Source organism: Protopterus annectens, chromosome 3.part1 (assembly GCF_019279795.1).
Source record: "Protopterus annectens isolate FY-2018-M chromosome 3.part1, PAN1.0, whole genome shotgun sequence".
Lineage (NCBI taxonomy): Eukaryota > Metazoa > Chordata > Ceratodontiformes > Protopteridae > Protopterus > Protopterus annectens.
Genome location: NC_056732.1, coordinates 696,279,586 through 696,298,398, shown reverse-complemented (window position 1 = coordinate 696,298,398; position 18,813 = coordinate 696,279,586).

The following is an 18,813-nucleotide window of genomic DNA, read 5'->3' as shown; positions in this document are numbered from 1 at the left end:
CTCACAGCCACCTTTATATATCCATGTAATTATGGGCTAGATTTATAGTGGCACTCAGTGACACTAGCAATTCATATTATTACCAGGAAGAATAACATTTTGTCCACACTATAGTTACGTATTTCTAACATACCTGCAGCATGTCACATTTGGAGCACGCATTCTCCTTTATGTTCCATGTCTTTGATAGTGTGTTTTATACATAGTATAACTACATATGTAGGATGGTTGAGTCCAGCTGTGAGTGTATCCTTTACCCTCGTACTTTGTATAATTTCCTGCAGGAACATATATGATGTGTAGCTGTACAATTATTGTGCACTTTGGACACTTTTTATCATGAATATCCAGCTTATCAACAGTGGTGATGTCATCCATCTAACTATGCACTGTCCCAGTTGTATCTCAACATGGTCGTGTGGTGTTTGTATTTCAGGCACAGATGTTTAGCTTGTGATCTTGGATAGTTATGTGAAATCCATCCATTATGCTTAAATTATGCTGTGTCAATGTTATTGTGACTTTACATATTACTAACAATGTTATCATGCACATTGGCTTTGTACACATATAGATGTTGGTCACTCTTACTGAGAGCAGTGCCGGTTTGTCACATAGCAATACTTTTTTCAGAGAAATTATGACATTAACTTCCATGTTCCTTACATTACATATGTAGGAAGTATACCACACATGCTATCACACATGCAGGCACCAGAGAGCACTCCAGCACTACAGGGCTACAACTCATACCACATGTTTTGGCCACAGAACATGGATCGAAACACAAAAAGAGGGGGTGTATCCATATTCAACACGGATACCTACACCTCCAGGTTAGTGGCGCAGCATGATACCTCTGAGATCATCCATGTGCAACTAACATCGGGCAAATCTGCAATGCAAATTGTGGCCTGCTACAGATCACCCTCCATGACCCAGGACCACCACTCCACCTTTCTGGAGACACTGGAAAACATGAAGGTCCTACCAAACACCCTGATATTGGGCGATTTCAATTATCCTACCATTCACTGGGAAAACTACTTGAGTACAAATTCCCAGGCCCAGCGCTTCCGGGAATTCATCAACTCAAACGGCCTGGATCAGCTGGTAAACTCCCCTACCAGAGGTGAAAGCATGTTGGACCTGGTCATCACCAACATGGGTGACAGGTGTTCCACACCAGAGGTCAACCTGTCACTGGTTAGATCAGACCATAAACTAATCACTCTGGATGTCCACACCCCACCACCACCCCCAACTAAGGAAACCACAGTAAAAAACTTTTCTAAAGCAAACTTCACCTTACTTAAGACAGAGGTGGTAAGTTTCACAGTGCCCACGTTAAAGGACAATGCTGCCCAAGATGCAGAAACCTTTACAAATGCACTCTATGAGCACCTACAAGGATGCATGGATCATGCCATCCCTAGCAAAACCAAGACTCACTCCTCTAAGAGAACGAAACCATTTTTGTGGACCCCTGCAATAAACAGGCTATGCAATAGAAGGAGGAAACTAGTTCAGAAAAAAAGCAAATCCCAAGAAGGAAAGACATCCCTGATCAGTATCAGTAAGAAACTGAGGTCCCTCATGAAATCATCCAAGGCTAACTTTGAAAGAAAAATAGCCAAGGATTCAAAAGATAACCACAAAGCCTTATTTAGCTATGTTAAGAATCTAAGTGGCAACTCGCAGATATGCACTGAACTAGTGCAAAATAGCACAAAATATACTGAACCTACTGATATTGCCAACATCCTGGCAGATAGATTCAGTGCAAACGTCACCCCCTCTCACCTCCAAAAGTGCCTACAACAATACCAGAAAAGTGTAGTGTCCCAAAAATTACAGACGCACAGATAAAAACAGCCCTATCAAAAGCCAAAAACACAGCATCAATGGAACCAGATGGTGTCCCAGGCTGTGTCTTTCATGAACTACAGAATGAACTAACCCCCCACCTAAACACATTGTTCAACCTCAGCCTCTCCACAGGCTACGTGCCCATAGAATGGTGCACAGCAACGTATATTCCTCTCCATAAAGGAGGGGCCACAACTGACCCTGGTAACTATCGCCCCATAAGCCTGACTAGCCTGGTCTGCAAGGCTATGTTGCGCATCATCATGGAACTCATTAACAAAGACATTGGGAATCTCCAAACACTTGACCCAACCCAGTTCGGCTTTGTTAAGGGCAGATCATACCTACTAAACCTGGTTGACTTCTTTGAGACAGTCACCAAGGCCATAGATGAGGGACAGGTGGTTCACACAGCCTACCTTGACCTCGTCAAGGCTTTCAACACCATTCCCCACTCGGGTATTACAGAAAAACTCACCAGCCTGAACATAAACCCCTACGTCACGAGATGGGTTGCCAACTGGCTTACAGATAGAACTCACACGGTAAGAACAGCAGGCTCCAGGTCCAACTCTAAACCAATCACAAGTGATGTCCTGCAAGGCTCGGTCCTGGGACCCCTACTGTTTGGCATATACTTCCAGACATACGGGCAAACACAGGAGGACTATGGCTAACCAAGTTCGCCGATGACTGAAAACTGGAAGCCATAATTGACTCTCCGGCTGACACAGGCATCCTCCAAAAGGGCTTTACTAAGACGGACAGCTGGTGTCAAAGTCATGGCCTCAAGCTAAATGCCAATAAATGCATAGTCATCCTCTTTGGAAAAAACAAAACACCCATGAATTACCACATAAGTGGCAGCTCCCTTAATACGGAAGAGGTAATAAGAGATCTGAGGACCCGGGTAGATAGTAATCTCTCCTTTGACAATCATATTGCCAAAGTAGTTAGGAAATCCTTCTATGTGGCCCATCTAATTACTAAAGGGTTCGCATCTAGAAATAAAGAGGTTATAGTGCCCCTCTACTCGTCACTCATTAGACCCATCATAGAGTACAATGCCCCATTTGGGATGTACTTCACAAGACACCTCCAACAGCTGGAAAGACCACAAAAGTACCTCACCAAGAGGATTACTGGTCTCAAACATATGTCCTCTGCAGCCTGACTGAAAAAACTCTGGCTGTACTCAGTGGCATATCGCTTACTCAGAAGTGATCTCTGCCTGACGTACAAAGCCATGTCCAACTCAGAATTGATGGACATGCTCCACCTAAAGAAATCCAAGTCACTGTGAGCCACACAATCTAGTGAGCTAAACCTTGCCACACCAATAAATAGAACATGCTGAAGGGATAGATTCCTGTCACAGAGACTCCCCATGCTTTGGAACAAAATTCCAAATTACATCAGGCAGACCCCCTCACTAACACTCTTCAAGAGAAACCTTGACGAGTGGATGGGTAACAGAAAATACACCCCTGGGATCACTTCATTGTCTCTGCTTGACAGAGGATCAGTTAATTAATCAATGGGGCGGCGAAAGCCGACACAATCTTGCTAGGTTTGTAAATGCCCTCGGGCAGATAGCCTAGTACCTACCTATGAACCTATGAACCTATATCCTCTCATGTGGGGAAATGAGACAACATGCTGATTGTTGTTGATGTACTATGGCAATCATAGGCCCACATATCCCTTGCAGGAAGTATATGATGCCATGCTTTCACATACACACATATGTCACACTTGTAGTGATATTACTACCATGGTGCATTCATCCTGGGTAGTATCCATGTACTTTCTGCTGTTACAGGCTCATGTGTTCAACATCCAGATTAAGTGCCTGTTTGCATTATTGGGGTTTAATGAATGAATGACATGTACCAAAGTGATAATTTGTCTATTGATATTGTGATGGACCTCCAAGATCCCATTCATCTCAGTGATTGTTATCCACACATGCAGATGATATAATAGGTTTATATAGGTGGTTTGTCGTACTAGTTGTACAACTTCCACTGTGGTGCTCGTGGTTCATCAAGATGTCATTAGTTAGAACAGGTGCATAATTTTTTGTTCAATTCCTGATGGAGTAACATTATATGAATGTAATGTCATCAGTCAAAAAACATTTGTGTCTAGTTATTGTTATGCATTTTTATGTTGGACAATGATATTTCATCACAGGTTGGGATTACATGGTACTGAAATATTTATTCAGGGCATGCCATAATGTGTGTCCTCCTATGTCACATGCTTTGAGTGTTGGCATTTATAGCATAGCTACACAGATATATCGGTGTTCAATTCTGGGACAATGTGTATCCTACATAATGGAGACAGCTTCCTTGTCAAAGACAAACAGTCATGTTGTAATGCTCAGTGTTGTGTGGACAATAACATGTCTAGCTCATGTTTGGTATTCTGACTAACTCTGATTGTTCATATGATGTCCATACTTCCTGTGAGAGCCTCCACTGCTATCTGATGTGGCACAGGCAGGCAATATAGGAGTCTGGAGAGCACCTTATATAATAAGAAGGTATATGCATCTGCTAACAGCTATCTGTCAGACTACAGTGGCCAGCACACAATCACTGGCCAGCTTATTCATGCATTGTCATACAATGTGAGTTGACGGTACACCTATATGGTATGGAAGGGTTGTCCGACCTTCAGGAGTGCTCTTCCTTACATGATCAATATATGTATGTCTGTGGCACCCCTGATTATTATGCATTTCTCTGACATAATTTCATGCATGTGTTCTAAGATGACCTGCTGCAAAGGTTTCTTAGGCTATTCCTTGCTCATATGCATTACCTATTCACAAGATAATTATGCTCTGTATTGCATGTTATCCTCTAGTAGACATATGTTTCATACTGTCATTGTCTCTGTCACAATCTATGGCTTACTGGCAGATGTGTGATTTCGTAAATGTGCCTATTTGTATGGAGTGCCTGGTGACCATCGAGTGATGTGATTGATCCTCTGTGACAACACTTTCCATTCTATTGCTGCTCTGTTACTGTTCCCTATAATTTCTTGTGATCATGCCCAGTATTAATATGTCAAATCCCACCTAATCTAAATACAGTATTACACTTGCCTAATACAATTACCAAGAGCTACAGAAGAAAGCATGCATGCTTGCTTTTACAGTTAAGATCTGCATGCTTAAGTTGCTACTAATCTATAGAGTACCAATATGTTTAATGCAATCTTGTTCATTTGTGCTGCATACATACCCTTTGCCTCTCTGAGTCTCACCAATCACTGAGCATGTGCTTCTCTGTTTGCTGAAATTTTCTGTGCAGGTGTAAAATAAAGAAGGAGTGAAAAAGAGATATGAAAGCATTATGCATACCAATATTGGCTATCTACAGATTTCCATGACATTTAAAGTTGCTTTATCTGCATACTTACACAACTGTAGGATGTCAGCAGTTCTAAATTCATTCAGCCACTGGTTGAGTTGTGCCTGCTTGTGCCATTTTAGGTCACTGTAATGGTTCCTGCCCTGGTCCCCAGTGTGTGGTATGCCAGTCGCACTGGAGACAGCCTTATTTAGGCTGCTGTAAGCCTCAGCCTTATACTGAGACCCAGTATAGTCCCCCTGCAGCAGTCTACAGCTGTAGCACTTCACAAGGAGTGCAACAAATGTTTCTGACTTCTCCACACCTCTCCTCTGTGCCCTGAAGTTGACACCATCCTTCCATCTCCTGCCATGTCTGCAAAGATCCTCTAGCAACAGTACAAATGCTTTCCTGCCAAATTATGATATCGTGTTTTATGACCAGTGCTCAAACATGCACAACTATGCCAACCTCTTTTGTACAATGGTACGCAAAGAAAAACACCGCTAAACAAAGAGGAAGGGAATTTATGAAGAAGCAAGGATAACTTTACATTTGGCATTAATTTATAGCATGTGTGCTTCTATACCCGATCAAACTTTATCCAATGGTCAACAGTGAAATACAAAATTACTTGGCTTTTAATCCATGACTTTGAAGGGATAAATGGGATGGCAACATATTTTGTGGAGACTTGCACACTGTTAAAACTAATTTGTGCAATGTGGATTCAAACCTATATAAAAAGAGAATGCATACATTGTTATATAGGTGATTTTTCCTCATTGCCAGAGAAAAAGTATTTGGGAATCATGGTCATCACATATATACAGTTTAAAGAGTGAATGGTGCTATAGGTCAATTAAGGTTGTATGTGTGTGGCATTACAATGTCTTGGTTATGCATTCTCATTTTTTTTTAATTTCTCCAAGCTTTTTGAGTTTTTAATGCCATGATGTGAATGGACCCCATTCTTAAGTCGTAGTATGATTAAAGTTCATGAAACTAGTACTGTTTCAATCTTTGATGTTAGCCAGAAGTGCTCTTTGCAGTATCTGTAATGTGCCCAGTAATGACTCCTGTAATTTATATGGAGTTACATACGTTGATAAGGTAACATATCTAAGCACTACTGTAATTTTTTTTTTATAATACCCATTGCTCCTACTGCTATTGTAACTGTCTAGGTATCCTTCTTCCACATTGCCCTCATTTCTGTCTGTAAATCCTGGTATTTTATATCTTTGTGTCTCTGTACATAAGATACTGTAGTCACTGGGTGCAGCAATTTCAATGATCAATGATACTTTTGTCTTCGTTTCATGGACTTCTGTATCTGGTTTACTCACATCTGTTTTTTGAACTGTTGAAAACTTTATCATTTTCTATAATGCTTTGTGGTTCAAGTTTCTAGTGTTTTTCAGGTACTTCAATATTATAATGTTTGCACAATCCCCAATCCTACAGTCTTGCCACATTATGTCTTTCAGTATACAGTCCTTCTGCCATTAGTATATCACAACCAGCAACAAGATGTGCCACTGTTTCCAATTCTGTTTTACAAAACCTACATTTGTCTGTTTATCCCACATGTTCAATGGACTTTGCAGTCGACTATCTTGGTTCGCCATTATTAGCCTTTTGTCTTTTGGTTTAAGTTCACCACTCCTTAACCATTTCTGCATTCGATCCTGATCAACATGAGGTTGCTGCAAGAGTTTTCTATAATTGCATCTATATTTATGCATTTTCCACATTTCTTGTCTTCTCACCTGATCCTTCACCTTATTTTCTTGCTTATGTTTTTGTCACATTCAGTTGCTGCCTGATTTTTCAAAACTCATTTATATTAATAAAAGCCCAGTTTAGGCTGTGTGTGGTTTTAGGTCTGAAGAAGCATAGGTTCATAGGTTCATACTAGGCTATCTGCCCTAGGGCATTTATAAGCCTAGCCAGAGTGTGTTTGGCTTTCGCCACCCATTTTAAATTAATTTTGCTATGCCCTTTTTCGAGGTTAGTATACTGTGCCTCTGTCTAACAGTGACACAGAAGTGATACCCGGGGTAAACCTACGATCTCCCATCCACTCATCAAGATTCCTCTTGAAGAGAGTCAATGAGGGACTCTGCCTAACCTGGACTGGGATTTTATTCCAGAGTGAAGGGAGCCTCTGGGTTATGAATCTGTCCCTCCAGCATGTCCTATTTATTTCAGGGCTGAGGTTCAAGTCTCTTGAGCGCATAGCTCGATGGGATTTGGATTTTCTGAGGTGCAGCATGTCCATTAATTCCGGGTTGGACATGGCTTTATACGTCAGGCACAGATCGCCTCTGAGTAGGTGGTATGCCACTGAGTAGAGCTGGAGTTTCTTTAACCGGGCAGCATATGGCATCTGTTTGAGCCCTTTGATCCTCTTGGTGAGGTACTTTTGGGGTCTTTCCAGTTGCTGCAGGTGTCTGGTAAGGTACATCCCAAAAGGGGCATTGTACTCAATTATGGGCCTGATGAGGGATGAGTAAAGAGGCACGATGACCTCCCCTGATCTAGATGTGAATCCCTTCAAGATTAGGTGGGCTATATAAAATGTTTTTCTAACCACTTTGGCCACGTGGTTGTCAAATGAGAGATTGCTATCAACTTGGGTCCCCAGGTCCCTAATTACTTCTTCTGTACTTAATGGATTACCACCTATGTGGTAATTTGTGGGCAGTTTGTTTTTGCCAAAGGGGATGACTATACACTTTTTGGCGTTTAGCTTGAGGCCATGGCTCTGGCACCAGTTGTCTGTTTCTATGAGGCCCTTTTGGAGGATGCTTGTGTTGGCTGGAGAGTCGATTATGGCTCCCACTTTGCAGTCATCTGCGAACTTGGTCAGCCACAGTCCTTCCATGTTGGCCTGTACCTCCGTGAAATATATACCGAACAAGAGAGGTCCCAGGACTGAGCCTTGTGGGATGCCACTTGTAACTGTTTGGAGTCTGACATGGCTCCAGCAATTCTAACCATGTGGGTTCTGTCCTTGAGCCAGTTTGCAACCCATCTAGTGACATAGGGGTTTATATTTAAGCTGGTGAGCTTATCTATAATGCCCGAGTGAGGTATTGTATCGAAGGCCTTTGCGAGGTCCAGGTAGGCTGTGTGGACGACCTTCCCCTCGTCAATGGCCTTGGTGACTGTTTCAAAAAAATCAACCAGGTTTAAGAGGCAGGATCTGCCCTTAACAAAGCCGAACTGGGTAGGATCCAGTGTCTGTAGGTCCCCAATATCTTTATTTATGAGGTCCATGATGATCCTTTCCATAGCTTTGCAGACCAAGCTAGTCAGGCTTATGGGGCGATAGTTTCCAGGATCCATTGAGGCACCACCTTTGTGGAGAGGGACCACTGTTGCTGTACGCCACTCTTTGGGTAAATATCCTGTAGTAAGGCTGAGATTGAACAGTAGTTTTATGTTTGGGTTTAGATCTTCTTGGAGTTCATGTAGGACACAGCCCAGGATACCATCTGATCCCATTGATGCTGTGTTTTTTGCTTTGGAGAGGGCGACTCTTACCTGAGCATCTGAGATGTCAGGGGGGGAAGCACTCTGCTGGGATAGATATTTGCCCTTTTGGTGGGGAGGGGGGGGAGTTTGCACTGAACCTGTCAGCTAGGATGTTGGCAATGTCTGTGGGTTCTGTGTATTTTTTGTCATTTTGGACTAATTCTGAGCATATCTGGGAATTCCCACCCAGGTTCCTAACATAACCAAAGAAAGCCTTGTGATTATACTTAGTGTCCTGTGCAATTTTTCTCCCAAAGCTGGCCTTAGATGATTTTATGAGTGCCCGTAGTTGTTTGCTAATACTGATCAGAGATGCCTTCCCTTTTTGGGATTTTGCTCTATCATGTAGTAGCTTCCTCCTTCTATTGTATAGTTTGTTTATGGCTGGGGTCCACCAGACAAGACATCTGCCTTTGGAGGATTGAGTCTTGGTTTTATTTGGGATTGCATAATCCATGCATTCCTGAAGGTGTTCATAGAATGCATTTATAAAGGATTCTGCGGTCTGAGCCGTATTTTCCACAGGCCCAGGGGCTTTGAAGGATTCCACCTTGGTTTTCAGGAGTGTGAAATTTGCTTTAGAGAAGTTTTTCACTGTGGTTTTCTGGGCAGGGGGTGAGGTCGGGATGTGAATATCCAGTGAGATTAGTTTATGGTCTGATCTTACCAGTGAGGGATACACTTCTGGTCTGGAGCATAGAGTCCACATGTTGGTGATGATCAGGTCCAGTATGTTTTCCCCTCTTGTGGGAGTGGTAACAAGTTGTTCCATAGCACTTGAGTTTATAAATTCTAGGAACCTTTGGGCTAGGGTGTTGGAGCTAGAGTAATGCTCCCAGTCTATGTTTGGGTAGTTGAAGTCGCCCAATATAATGGCGTTTGGAGAGACCATCATATTTTCCAGTGTTCTCAGGAAGGCTGAGTGGGGTTCCTGGTTTTGGGAGGGTGGTCTGTAGCAGGCTATAAACTGGAAGGCAGTTTTACCCACTGTTAGTTGCACATGGATAGTCTCTGATGCTTCGTGCTGTGCCACCAACCTGGAGGTGTGGGTATCTTTGACGAATATTGATACTCCCCCTCCTTTTGTGGTTCAGTCCAAGTTTTGGGGCCAAAAAGCATGGTATGAGGTATAATCTGGTAGTGCTAGGGTGCTCTCGGGAGCCTTGAACCAGGTTTCTGTTACTGCACAGATATCAATGTTCTCCATGCTAAGGAGAGTTTTGAGTGCATGCATCTTGAGGTTTAGACTTCTGGCATTGAGTAGCATTACTCTTAGTTTCTTATCCCTTGTGATACCTATGGAGGTGGGTTTGTCTTTTGAGCCTTGCCTAAAAAAGGCACTATGGGGGTAGCAAGAGCCTTTGCCAATATTATTTATTTATTTAGTTATTTATTTATTTGCAGTTGGTTTACCAGGATAGTCCATTGGGCCAAAAAGAACACGTTTTCAATGGAGTCCTGGGGAGAAAAGCTCCAAAATTAGGCAAAATTAGGTACTTATAAGATTACTACTAAAAATTATACAAAGTAAAGATAGAACATTATCGACAAAATTACAAGCATTCAAAAAACAATACAATACAATGAAGGTAAACATGATTAGATAGTCATGATATATTACAATATAGGGTGGTTTTTCAGTAGGCACATGTAATTAGTTAGGTAAAGTGAGGTAGTCTTATGTTTAAGAGGGGTGAGAGCAAGAGCATTCCCATTGGGATTTTAGATGTGTATGAAGAGATTTTTTGAACATGTGCTGGTTGGAGGTGGTGCGTATGGATGGTGGGAGTGTGTTCCAAAGGTGGGCTAGGTTAAAGGATAGTAGGTGTTTGCCTGGGGGATGGGATGGTTTATGAACTTCTAGTAGGTTTTGGTTGTTAGATCTTAAGATTCTGTTGGGTAGGTGCATTTTAAAGACTGAAGACAGGGAGGGACAAAGAGAGGGGCTGAGAATGAGCTTATGAGCTAAAGTCAGTTGTATATAAGTGAGGTGGTTGGGTAGTTCAAGCCAGTTTAGTTTTAGGACAGAGGAACAGTGATGGGTGGATGATCTGTGGCTGTTAGCGAATTTGGCGATTTTATTATAGCAGGAAGCAAGCTGTTTTTTTTGAGAGGTCTGCAGATTTGTTAACAATGGAGCTCCATAGAGGAGGGAGGGGATAAGAAAGGAGGAAGCGAGAGTGAATTTGGAGGAGCTTGTAAGGAACTGATTCTGCCGGTAGAGCATACCTAGTTTTTGATGGGTCTTTTTAATATTCAGTTGTAGATGGGAATTGAAATTGAACCGACTGTCAATTTTTACACCAAGTAACTTGGTTTCAGACACCAGTTCCAAGGGTGTGTTATCTTGGCTTGTGATAGAGAAGGTGTTTGTGTCGAAGTAAGTGGATTTAGAAGGGGTAAAAACCATTAGCTTTGTTTTGGAGGCATTGAGGGCTAAGTGATTTATTTTCATCCAATGTTCTGTGATTGCGAAAGCTTCTTGAGTATGTTTTTGAAGCAGGGAGGAAGAGGTGGCAGAGCAGATAATGGTAGAATCGTCTGCATATTGGATAATGTTAGCGAGTGGAATGGATTTGTGGAAATCATTTATAAATATATTAAACAGAAGGGGACCAAGAACTGATCCTTGGGGAACTCCAGTGGGGGTATTAAGGAAAGAGGAAGTGGCCTTTTTCCATTTAACGGCTTGGTGTCTATTAGATAAATAGCTGGAGAACCAATTTATGGTGGAGGGAGAGAGGTTAAGTTCTGAAAGTTTGGTTAAGAGCAGGCTGTGTGATATAGTATCGAAGGCCTTAGAGAGGTCAAGTAGTAAGGTAGAGACAGTGTGGCCTGAGTCGCGAGCTCTATTAACAGTCTCAAGGAAGGACAGGAGGGTGGTCATAGTGCTATGGTTTGGCCTATAACCATGTTGTGTGGGTGTTAGAAGGTTATTATCTAAGAGATGTGGTAAGAGTTGGATTTGGATACATTTTTCTAGAAGTTTGGAAATGGGGGACAGGATGGCAATAGGACGGAAGTTGTTGACATTACAATTGCTGCCTCCTTTATGCAGGGGGATGATGAAAGCTTTCTTCCAGAGTTCGGGCACTGTGCATTCATTGATGGAGCGGTTGATTAGGATGCTAATAGGATAGGCGATTGCTTCTGCAGCTATACTTAGGAAGTAGGAGGGAATGTTATCTGGTGCGTTAGTGCATGGCTTTAGTTTCTGAAGGAGTTTCTTTATAGTGGAAGTTGGTATAGGTTTTAAAGAGAAAAGAGTAGAGAGGGGAGAGAGAGAGTGTGAGGATGATGAGGGTGATGTGGGGGTTAGAGAAGTGGATGAGGTGGAAGAGGGAAAGTAGGTAGATGAGAATGTAGGGGAAGAGGTAATGAGGGAAGGGATGTTTGTGGTAGAGGGTGGGGGTGAAGTAGATGTAGAGGTGGAGCATGAGAAGGAGGAAGTGAATTTGCTAATAGATTCGATGAAAAAGGAGTTGAACTGTGTGGTAAATCTGTGTCAGAGGTATTTGGGTCGGGGTTTGGGGTGTGTGGTTTGCTGGGGTTAAGGAGGGTAGAGATCCCCTTCCAGAATCTTTGAGGATTAGTTTTATTATTGTTTTGGAGTGTATGGAATTGTTGTTTTCTATCAGAGATTATAAGCTTTTTTACTTTGTTACATAGGTATTTATAAGCAATGTGGAGTTCTTGGGTCTTATTTCTCAGATAGAGTCCCCATGCTTTGTTTCTAAGGCGCATGGTTGATAGTGTGGTTTTGGTTAGCCAGGGGGCAGAATTAGTTTTTATTATTTTAGTTCTCAGAGGGGCTTGGGAGTCAAGTATATCTAAGAATGTTCGGTTAAAGTGGGCAACTGCATCATCTAATGGTAGTATTCTTAGATTGTTCCAGTTAATTGCTTTTAAAGATTGTAAGAAGGTTGATGGGTTAAAGTTCTTGTCATTGCGGGTAGTGATGTAGTTATGGGTGCGGTAGGAGATGCATGGGAGTCGGTGGGTGAAGATAGGCATATGATCACTAAGAGGGTCAGGAAGAATACCACTATCAGAATAATAGTGGGGATGTGACACTAGAATCCAGTCAAGAATGGTGCCAGAAGAGGGGTCTTTTGATGGGTGAGTTATAGAGTTGATTAGCTGTGAAAAGTTATATAGGTTGATATTGAGAGGGTTGGTTGGAGGCTGGATGGAGGCCCAGTTGATGTTAACATCACCTAGGATTATGGTTTCGTTGCTGATGTTATTAGAGAGCCATGAGAGGATATTTTCAAGTGTGGAAATATTATCCCCTGGGGGGATATAGAGGGATGCTAGACATATGTGTTTGTGCTTGTTAACCTGTAGGAGAGTGAGAAGTAGTTCGGCGTTATTAAATTTAGGAATAGGTTTGTTGTAAGGAGTAATTAGCAAGGAAGAAGAATATAAGAGAGCTACTCCACCACCTTTTTTCTGGGTCCTGTCTTTTCTAATGATCGAATAGCTAGGTGGAGTTATTTCAGAGTCTTTTATAGATGGTTTTAGCCATGTTTCTGAAATGGATAGGATATCCGGGTTGTTATGCTTGAGCCATGCATGGAGGGTGGGGACTTTATTGACTATACTTTGTGAGTTTAGAGAAGTAAATATTAAAGGTTTGTGAGCAGAAGAGGATGGACCTGGGTTGAGATGGATATCTCCAGATAAAAGATTGGTAATGAGATGGAAGACTGGGTTAGAGAGGTAGTTAAGAAGAATATGGAAGGGACTTGGATATGATGTGTAGGTGAATGGATTTTTATTTGCTATGGGAATATGGTTCTTCTGTGAGAGGAACACTTTGAATGAGAAGGTTAGGAGCTGAGTAATAGGATATAGATGGGGAGAGATATGATGGTGAGAGTGTGAGTGAGTGGGGTTCAGATGGTTTGTTGTATGATAAAGTAGTGAATGATTGGAAGTGCAGGGTTGGGTAAGATAATAAAGATATATCAGTTTAAGAGATAGTAATAGTAATAAAGTGAAGGATGAAGGTTTTAAAGGCATTTTGAAGTGGAATTGTGTGGTGTTAGGTATTATAGTTGACTGATATATGTACTATGTTTGCTGTAAAGATAGCCTGGAAGGTAGTGTGGGGTGTTGAAGCTGGATGGATTGAATTATGTGGGTGGGAGTGTTGAATTAAAGTGTGATAATAGCTAGGTAATAGGCCAGTAGGGGGAGTGTCTAATTGTTAGAGGTTGATTGGTGTGGGGAGGAAGTAGGTGTGGTTTCAAGAGGGATATAGCTAGAGGTGCTGGGGGCGGGTGAGATTTGGGGGCAGGGTAGGGGAGCGGAGTGAGCCCGAAGGGCGAACGGAGCGGGAAGACACAGGAGCGGATCGAGAGCCAATCATTGGAGCAAAGGTTACAGGAGAGTAAGTAGTAGCAGGGTAAGTAAGGAATTCTATATGTAATATGGATGGGAAAGTAGGAATGAAGATATTGGCAGAGTAAAAGCAAGAAATAAGTGAGGGAAAAGTAGTGACAATGGGGAGGGGACGCCCTCTAGTGGTCAATGCAGAGAATGCACTAGGCCAACTAGGTAGGTCTAGGGGCTGAGTATGATAAAATAAGGAAGAGCTGGTGAAACCCAGGGAAGAGATGGGAGAGAAGTGGATGGGAGAAAAAGAGAAGTGTCTAGGCTGCTGGCTGACCTGGCAGGGAGATAGCTTGCATAACTAACAAACAGAGTTAGAAGCAGTGGAGGCCCAGGGGTGACAGGTGCAAGCCGTCCCTAGCGAAGCATCGTGGCTTGTCGAGCATGTCATCCCAGGCTGACAGGCATTGGATCCCCTTTGAATGACACCAATACTTAAGCCAATTGTTGAAATTGATCATCTTGTCTTCATATTGTGGCATCATTCTTGGTGAGGGTAAGATGCTACTCAAGGTCAGGGTCATACCGGCCTGGGCTACATGCTCAGAGAGCTCCTCTATGTCTCTTTTCATGTAGTCCAGGGAGGTACGTCTCAGATCATTCACACCAGCATGGACAATGACTGAGTCATATTTGTACTTGCCTTGGAGTGACCTGAGTGCTTGTGTTATGTGGCAGATCCTAGCGCCCGACAAGCAGCTCACCGTGACCTTCTCCTTGTTCAGCCTGGTGAGCGGGACGTCAGTGTGCCTGACAATGGAGTCACCTATTACAAGTGTATCAGGTGTGTTGTTTAGCCTTAAGGGCTGTGACTGTTCGGCATACTGGCTTTGTGAGCTATGTGTTGCACGTGTTTTGTTTTGGGGTAGCGGTTGCTTGGGTGTCTGCTTTGGAGGTCTCTGCTGCTTAGGCAGATTTTTATTTAGAGCCTCCAAGTATGTTTTCGGGTGTTTATGTGTTTGGTTTGCTGTCGTGGTAGGTCTATGTGAGACTGGAATTATAGTGAGTGTGGTTTCCTTCTCCTCCTGACTGGTTACACCAGTACTGAGTTGAGAGAGCTTAGCCTCCAGTTTGGCTATATGGTTGCATCTCTCACATGTGTTGGAATTTGTTGGGAGGAGGAGAGGGTTGTCTATGTACATGAGGCAGTTGTAACATTGCCTCAATTCCCATATTCACCAGCTGGACCAGAGAGGAGATTGACAACTGACCTTTGGACATGCTAGAATAGTATTGGGAATTCCTTTATAATTGAAAAAAAGGGCCAATGGGTAACAAGGTACTCAAGGGGAGTTTGTGAGGGTGTAGTGCTTTTAATTTTTTAGTGCTGACTTAGTGAGCAAGTGCCAGGTAACTTAAATGCAATGTGTTACAGGTAACTTAAATGCAAAAACGACAAACAGTAACTTTGTTTCAAGTGAAACAAGGAAATAAGTACAGTAAGCAATGCAGATATCACTAGGGATCCACAAAAGCACTGAAAAGCCACATTTTAGGTGGAATTAGCATTTCAGGGAAATAACAAGCAAACAAACAACAAGCATACAAACAAAGCTAGATTCGGCAGGCCTGGATCTAGTCTATGCTACAGCAAACAAGGTGTACCAATTTCCGTAAGAAACAGTTCAAATATGCAGGCGCTATAAGCCTTTAACCAGAAATTCCCAGCTCAGAAGGGCAGAGTCCAGCCACTCCTCCCACAAGAGTGCAGACCACGAACCTTCTTAATGTAAAATAACTAGCCTGAAGCCCAAGTGCTTAAACCAGAACTAATACACTTTTAGAATAACAGACACTGAGCCCTCAATCAGCAATTCCCAACTTAGAAGGATGTAAGCTACCTGTCCTGCCACCACAGTGCAGGCCACAAACCTTCCTAATGTAAAACTACTGGTCTGAAGCCCAAGTGCTTAATCAAAAAGACTTAGAATGATAGCTACACTTTAATCAAGTTACTACTAAGCAGTAATAAATACAATTGAATACTTTAAAGAATGCCTGGATTAGTGCTCAAGTTATACAAACAAAGCTAGATTCAGCAGGCCTCGAGCTAGTCTATGCTACAGCAAACAAGGTGTACCAATTTCAGTAAGAAGCAGTTCAAATATGCAGGCACTATAAGCCTTTAACCAGAAATTCCCAGCTCAGAAGGGCAGAGTCCAGCCACTCCTCCCACAAGAGTGCAGACCACGAACCCTCTTAATGTAAAATAACTGGCCTGAAGCCCAAGTGCTTAAACCAGAATTAATACACTTTTAGAATAACAGACACTGAGCCCTCAATCAGCAGTTCCCAACTTAGAAGGTTGTAAGCTACCTGTTCTGCCACTACAGAGCAGACCACAAACCTTCTTAATGTAAAACAACTGGTCTGAAGCCCAAATGCTTAAACTAAAAGGCTTAGAATGAGTTACACCAAGCAGTAATAAATACAACTGGGTGCTTTTAAGATGACGCAAAAGCAAAATAAAGTAGGAAGAAACACAAATACAGTAAAAGCAGATCATTTTTTTGTAAGTGGAAAGAGAGAAAGGAGTAGCAGAAACTAAGCTGATTGGCCTTCTCAAATGTTCTCCCTGTACTGGGTAGAATGAGGTAATGACACTAGACTGGGAGGAGGGTCCCAGATCAAATTTACACTAGGGGCGGGCAACTGCAAAGCCACCAACTATAAAAACACTATACCAACAGGCAGGGAGGGTGGGAAACAAACTGCAGAAATGTTTCTCACAGCTGAAAAGCAGCAGTGAGCCTTTAAATGAAAGTTTTAAACAGCTAAAGGAGCCTCTAGGAAAAAGAGTTTAACTGCAACAAGTTATCAGAAACAAATAACCCAACAGATGCTTAATAAAAGTGGACAATTTCCAGTTAATACCTCACACACAGTGAAACTAGCTAGAAAAATACACAGTACACAAAGTGCTATAAATAACAAAGAAATAAAGAACAAAATAAACAAAAAACAGGATACTTAATGTTATATATTATAGCTCCGAGTTTCCTCAGTGTCCTTCCTTCGATCAGCTCAGTGTTAAATGGCAGAACACTCACAACTGAACTTCTTAGGTAACAGAAAGTTGAAACCTGAGACAGCTTTTAAGTAAGAAATCTCAAAAGAACCAATGAGGTGCTTAGTGTTGAGAGCAATTGTATAATAGACTGTCCCCGGGATTCAGGAAGCTAAAACTTCTGTGCAGGAACAGTATAGGAGCTCCTGCATGGAAAATAGCTGCCGAGCGATTCAGGATAGTGCCGTTTTCACATGCATGAGCGGCTCTACACTGTTCCAGCATGGAAAACCGGCAAACATGCAAATCACCTCATTTGCTGGTGAAAACCATGCAAATGAGGTGATTTAGAGATTCAACAAGCTGCCAGGTCTCCATGCTAGAACAGTGTCAGTGCAGAAATGTATTCGGAAAATAACTAAGTATATTTCTGCAACTTACAAAATGGAGGAATGACAGCTCATGAAAAAGCATGTATTATGTACATTAGACATGCCAATGGCCAAATATAAGGCCATTGGCATTAAAAACTGATTATTATTAAAATTAAAGCTTTTTTTTGGACAATCTTGTCCATTTAAGTATAAGGCAGTGACATGCAAACAGGATCATGCTGAAAATAAAAAAAAAAAAAAAAAAAGGGGAAACCTCAAGTTTAAGTTAAATCTGCATTTTGCCATTATAGTCTATGGCATGCAGAATGTAAAGAATACCAGAGAGCACTGGTTGTCAAGGGGAAAGGGTCTGTTTTAGTGCAGTAACTAATGACCTACACACTGGTTTATGCAAATGAGGGGAGTTACACTGAATTACATATTTCTTCAAAGTGTCAGCTTGTACCTAACCATTTAGGTGCAGCAATACAACAGTGCAAGTCTAAGAGCTGGATGACTTCATAAGGGGGTGTGTCATGCTTGCTGTAAGCTCATTGGAGCTCTGTGGCTCATGTTTGCCCTTAGCTAAGTATAGCAAAGGAAGGGTGTGTGTCAGATATGCCTGAGCACTGTGTACATAGCCTAAACGGGTGTGCATGCCACTCACAGGGGTTTTAAACATAAACAGAAAAAAAAACAGGAAATGGCAGCACTGTTTACATTTCAGCACTGGGTATGTGCAGCATGCCGCGGGGCTTAAATAGGGAGGAAGTGGGAAGGGGAAAGAGCAGTAGGAAGGCAATCAAGGAGAACTAGCATAGCTGGCAGGTGGAATGTATCAGAATCAGCCAATTACACATGCAGCAGCCAAACACACTGCTATAAACTATGCAAACACCTTTCAGACTGGCTTTTCCCGCAAACTCTACACCACCGGTTTACACAGATGGGAGATTTTTAACTGTCAAAACTAATTAAAAATGTTAGAGGCTGCTGCTGCTTTACTCCATCAATATGTGCTAAAGACTGAGAGTGGTGAGGAGCAGATTGCTGACAACTGACACACAGTGAAGAGGAGAAGAGTGTACAGACCCAGGGTAACCTACCTGGGCCAACATGATCTGGGGATAGTGAAGCACTATTGGGTGCACAGGGACATTTTACAGCAAATTGTCCAGCCGTGCCATCCCCACCTCACACACAGAACAAACAGAGGGGGAACCCATCCCAGTGGATACCAAGGTATGAGTAGGAT